The sequence below is a fragment of the Centroberyx affinis genome, unplaced genomic scaffold (assembly GCF_046629955.1).
Source record: "Centroberyx affinis isolate AG114_WGS23_722 - 3 ecotype Tasmania unplaced genomic scaffold, CSIRO-AGI_Caff_v1 ptg006205l_1, whole genome shotgun sequence".
Classification (NCBI taxonomy): domain Eukaryota; kingdom Metazoa; phylum Chordata; class Actinopteri; order Beryciformes; family Berycidae; genus Centroberyx; species Centroberyx affinis.
Genome location: NW_027283148.1, coordinates 22,070 through 27,500, shown reverse-complemented (window position 1 = coordinate 27,500; position 5,431 = coordinate 22,070).

The window sequence follows — 5,431 nt, the reverse complement described above, 5'->3', positions numbered from 1 at the left end:
CTGCCTTGTAAGTACATTATGTATTGAGGAGATTCTAATTAAGTACTTGCACAGTATTATGGTGTATTTGAATACTTCTCCACAGGTTAACACACAGGTTAATCCCATGGAAGTATTATATTATTATTATAATCAATACACTCAAGTTAAATCCGTTGCAGAGTGTTTTTATTCATGATATTTGAAGATGACAGAGTTTGTGGATGTGGAATGTAGCTACTAACCTTTCTTTGACTTCACATACAGTTATTATGCAACAAATAATTTTGAATTTAATATTTATTGAGTATTTGACGGTGTGATATTTATTTAAAAGCTAAAATATAACGTCACTGTTGCGTTCAGCGCTGATGGAATATTCTCTCTAGTTATTTCATTCACGTTTGTGGATGTTTGGCTGTTGGGCGTCACAAAATGTATTTTGCTTTTTTTTTTTTGCTTTTTTTGTAATTACAGTGTAAATTTTTGTGTTCTGCAAAAACTACTGTGCTGGACTGTAGGAGACTGAATGTTAACTGTTGTTGTGGCGTTTTTCACTAGGTAGCCACAGACAGGCTCCGTTCACACTGCAGGACTTCAGGCTCAGTTCTGAATTTCTGCTCGTATCTGATTTGTTTTTGGATGATTGTTCATATCTATTGTAGGATGTAAAACATATCCCATAATAATAACAGGGTTCCTACACCGGTCTGGAAAGTCTGGAAATTTGGTAATTTTCTTGATAAGTTTGGAAATTATAGAAAAAAGTTTGGAAAAGTATTGAAAATTGTAAAAATATTTACACATACAGCAACACATTTTCTGTAGTTTTAGATCCTGTCATCATACAGGTTTTGAAGCTTGTGGCTGTGAAGAATAATCATCTCTAGAGCGATACTGCAGAGTTAAAGGGGAGAGAAGACGACTAGCTGTGGAAATCATATTGAACACACAAAATCTCCAAATCAAATGTAAGAAGTTGAGGTCTGGGGAAAAGTCTGGAATTCTGAAATCGAAACTGTGAGCGGAGGAACGAGAACAAAAGACGTCACATCTGTTTTTGTCTCAACACATTTCAGTTCCAGTTCTGACTGAATCGAGGCGTCCGGTCGTCTGTGTGTCTTGTTTCCTCTAATGCTAACTTGCTTGTCGTCATGGCAACGCTGACAAATTCGTTGCTTGTAGGTCTCATGCCTCGCCATCTGATTTTGTCGCACGCGTCTTTCTGATCCAGGTGTGAATTGAGAAAAAAAACGCTGATCAGAAAACATCAGATCTGAGTCACATGGAGGGGGGGGGGGGGGGGGGGAATCAGAATTGAGAAACTTTGAGCTGCAGTGTGAACGGGGCTTTAGAGAGAGTCATTTAGGATCAATCACCATTTCTGTTGCTTAAAGAAGTAACACTTTACAATAAGGGTACATTAATTAAGGGTTAGTTAATTAACAGTTAACTAATGTGTCTGGTAATCATTTACTAATGGTGTTCATGTTAACTAAGGTATTAATTTATACATTATTTAATAGTCATCTTTATAAACTATTAAATAATGTATAAATTACCTTAGTTAACATGAACACCATTAGTAAATTACACATTAGTTAACTCTTAATTAACCCTTATTAAGCATTAACTAACCCTTAACTTAGTGTACCCTTATTGTAAAGTGTTACCCATAAAGATTTAGAGCAGATAGACTTTTGGAAAATGAAACCTGTCTTTTTCATGTGAGGGGAAAGTTACTGTGGGAATGTTTTGTGCCTTACGAGTTCCTGTCTAAACTGTCACCTCTGCCCCGTCCCACCGGCAGACCACACTGTGTACAGTTTCTACTTTGAAAAGCTATTTTATACAGTTTGAGTGTATTTTCTGTGTTTTCAGAGAGCGAATGTGTGCATGCAGGAAGCTGTCACGGACCGTTGCGTGTTGAACGAGGCGACGTCAGTATTAGTCTGTGTATCGTGCCGCTGCAGAAACACTGTATTACACACCGAAAACATTTACATTAAGAGTGTTTGAACTGGTTTGGGCGTCAGTGATTTGTAAGTAAAAATATTTAGCTTCGGATTTATACATTTACAATATAGAGCTGATCACATTTTATATGTAAAGGAAGGAAGGAAAGAAGCAGAAGGCACATTCAGACTTTTCTCTGGTCCATGCAGGTCGGCTGTTGGAGGTTTCACCGCTTTACTAAAGTTAAGAAAATGTAATTTAATAGTTTTCAAATATTTGAAAAATGTGTGTATTGCAAGTTTAATAAATTTAGCACTTCAAATATTTGAAAACGCTTGGTGAAGAGGTTTTGTGTCTGCCAAGGCGGAAATATTACTGCACTTCTGTTTCTGTAGTTCTCTAGCTGACTTTGACTTTGTGTTTAGTATTATCACATAATCACCACAGTCAATAAACTTGATCTGTTAAAGCAACATTTTACTAATGCACCACATCTAAAATCACACTGTTAAAATGAAAAAGTGACTCTTAGCTTCACTTAGGTCCGGGCAATAATTCAACGTTCTGGTTTATTGTCTTTCATATGGTGATTTTGGGAAATCATGACACACAATTCTCCTGTCTGAACTGATGATAACAAGCAAATTTTATTCAAAAACTCTGACAAAATGGCAAAAGGTATGACAGGAATACTATTTGAAAATTTCGTTTTGACATCACAACAAACATTACCATTTGGTTTGTTTGTTTATTTGATTATCAAAAATAATGCACAGCCATCAGTCATGCATTCATTAAAATCATCGAGGATAACACATAAAGTTCCCAAAACGTATTTCCAATTTCTGTCTTCAAGTTTGAACGCGACTTCTCCCTAAACCTGTGTGAACGTATCATGTCTACTGAAACTTTAAAAGTGTCACTAACTGAAATAGTTCCAAGTAGGGCTGGACGATAATTCAATATTATCGTTTATCGTCTTTCAGTGGGATTATATTGTGATGATATGGTGATTTTGGGATATCGAGACGCGCAATTCTGCTGTCTGAACCGATGAGAACAAGCTCATTTTATTTAGAAACTCAGACAAAATGTAGTAAAGTATGGTAGGAATATTAGGTGAAAATTTCAGTTTAGTTTGACATCACACCAAACATTACCATTCGGTTCAATATGATGAACATTAATTTGATTATTTAACGTGATTTCGCTTATGTGAGCCATATCGTCATATATATCGATATCACAAAAAATCCAACAAACGCACGTTCAGCTGCTGTTTCACATCACTGTCCATTCCCTCATCCATAACACTAACACTGTTCATTCCATTCAGGTTGACACTTTCCATAACGCTTTGAATGGAGAGTAGTGTAAAACAAAACAGCCGGACACGAACTCGTCTCCTCCGACTTTCACGGGATTTTGTTTTTGCCGCGCAATTTCTTTTCCTTCTTCTAGGCTCACAATTTCTATCTTGCTTCTGTAATTAAAAGCGGAGGCAGTCGTGGAATCTGTAGAGGAAGGTTTGAATGCATTTTTTTTTTTTTTTTAAACAAACGTCAAGTTTTGCTTTTGCTAAATCAGGAAGTGACAAACTGCGGCATGCGGATCTCATCCAGCCGGATCTGTGTCAGCTGTGATTTCAGCCAGTTTCAAGATACTGTATGAATGTATTTCTTGATTCACAGAAATTGGGGTGAATTCATAAATTAAATGAGATCCCAACATAACACTTGTCCAGTGTGAATAGGGCTTTCCCCACAGGGATTAATAAAGTGATATCTTATCAGCTGGACTCTGTCTGAATCTCTCCATGGTTTAAGGTGAACCAGATTTTTTTTAAGCAAATCCAGGGACATTTGTGGCTTGTGTCCCTGCTCACATGTTAGAGAGACAGGAAACTGAGTCATGCGTGGCTGGTAGCAAAACTTAGTTATGGAAGACGGTTTTTGTTTTAATTAAAGACACTTTTGAAGGAGAATATAGAAAGTTAAAGCTAGAAATTAAAAGTTGAAACTGAGTATTTCTAAAGAGAAGGGAAAAACAAAAGAGAGGGCAGAGAGAGAAATGTGGGGACGTTTCTGGATGAAGCATCAAATCCGGGGACAGTCCGGGGAAACGGGGACGTCTGTCAACTTAACATGGCAGTGTAACGTCTGGAGAGAACTGATGAGTTAATATTCCCTGAAGTGGGGATAACAGTTATAATACTGTTATCCCAGTTGTTCAGTAAATTTCACCACAACTGTCTGACTGTTTTTGAAAGTGAGCTGTCTGCCTGATTTGCCAGTGAAAGCTGCTGGTAGCCGTAGGTTTCTAGAATGGTTTGAATCTTTGAAAATTGTCAATAAACAGTAATTATTTCACTAAATGTTTGTAACACAGCAGTGGTTCTTAAACCTTTTCTCTATGCACCAATATTTTTAGAATATTTTTTCTTGTAATGCATTTTACAGGTTGCTGTGTTCCTATTTTGCTCCGTCCATCCATATTCTAGCTGCTTTCTAGTCTTGGTGGAACAGAGCAGCAGGTTCCTTCAGCTCCTCCTCCTGGATCCCCAGACGCTGCCAAGCATGCTGGGAGATGTAGTCCCTCCAGCGTGTCCTGGGTCTGTGGAGGAATTCTCACCAGGAGCCTGAACCTCCTCAACTGACTCCTGTCAGTGTGGAGGAGCAGCAGCTTGACTCTGAGCACCTCAACCTGAGGAGAAACCTCATGTCTCTGAGGAGAAACCTCATGTCGCTGAGGAGAAACCTCATGTCACTGCGGAGAAACCTCATGTCACTGAGGAGAAACCTCATGTCGCTGATGAGAAACCTCAGGAGAAACCTCATGTCACTGAGGAGAAACCTCATGTCACTGAGGAGAAACCTCAGGGGAAACCTCATGTCACTGAGGAGAAACCTCAGGAGAAACCTCATGTCACTGAGGAGAAACCTCATGTCGCTGATGAGAAACCTCAGGAGAAACCTCATGTCACTGAGGAGAAACCTCAGGAGAAACCTCATGTCACTGAGGAGAAACCTCAGGAGAAACCTCATGTCACTGAGGAGAAACCTCAGGTCGCTGAGGAGAAACCTCATGTCACTGCGGAGAAACCTCATGTCGCTGAGGAAAAACCTCATGTTGCTGAGGAGAAACCTCAGGAGAAACCTCATGTCACTGAGGAGAAACCTCAGGAGAAACCTCATGTCACTGAGGAGAAACCTCATGTCGCTGAGGAGAAACCTCATGTCACTGCGGAGAAACCTCATGTCGCTGAGGAAAAACCTCATGTCGCTGAGGAGAAACCTCAGGAGAAACCTCATGTCACTGAGGAGAAACCTCATGTCACTGAGGAGAAACCTCATGTCGCTGAGGAGAAACCTCATGTCGCTGAGGAAAAACCTCATGTCGCTGAGGAGAAACCTCATGTCGCTGAGGAGAAACCTCATGTCGCTGCGGAGAAACCTCAGGAGAAACCTCATGTCACTGCGGAGAAACCTCATGTCAC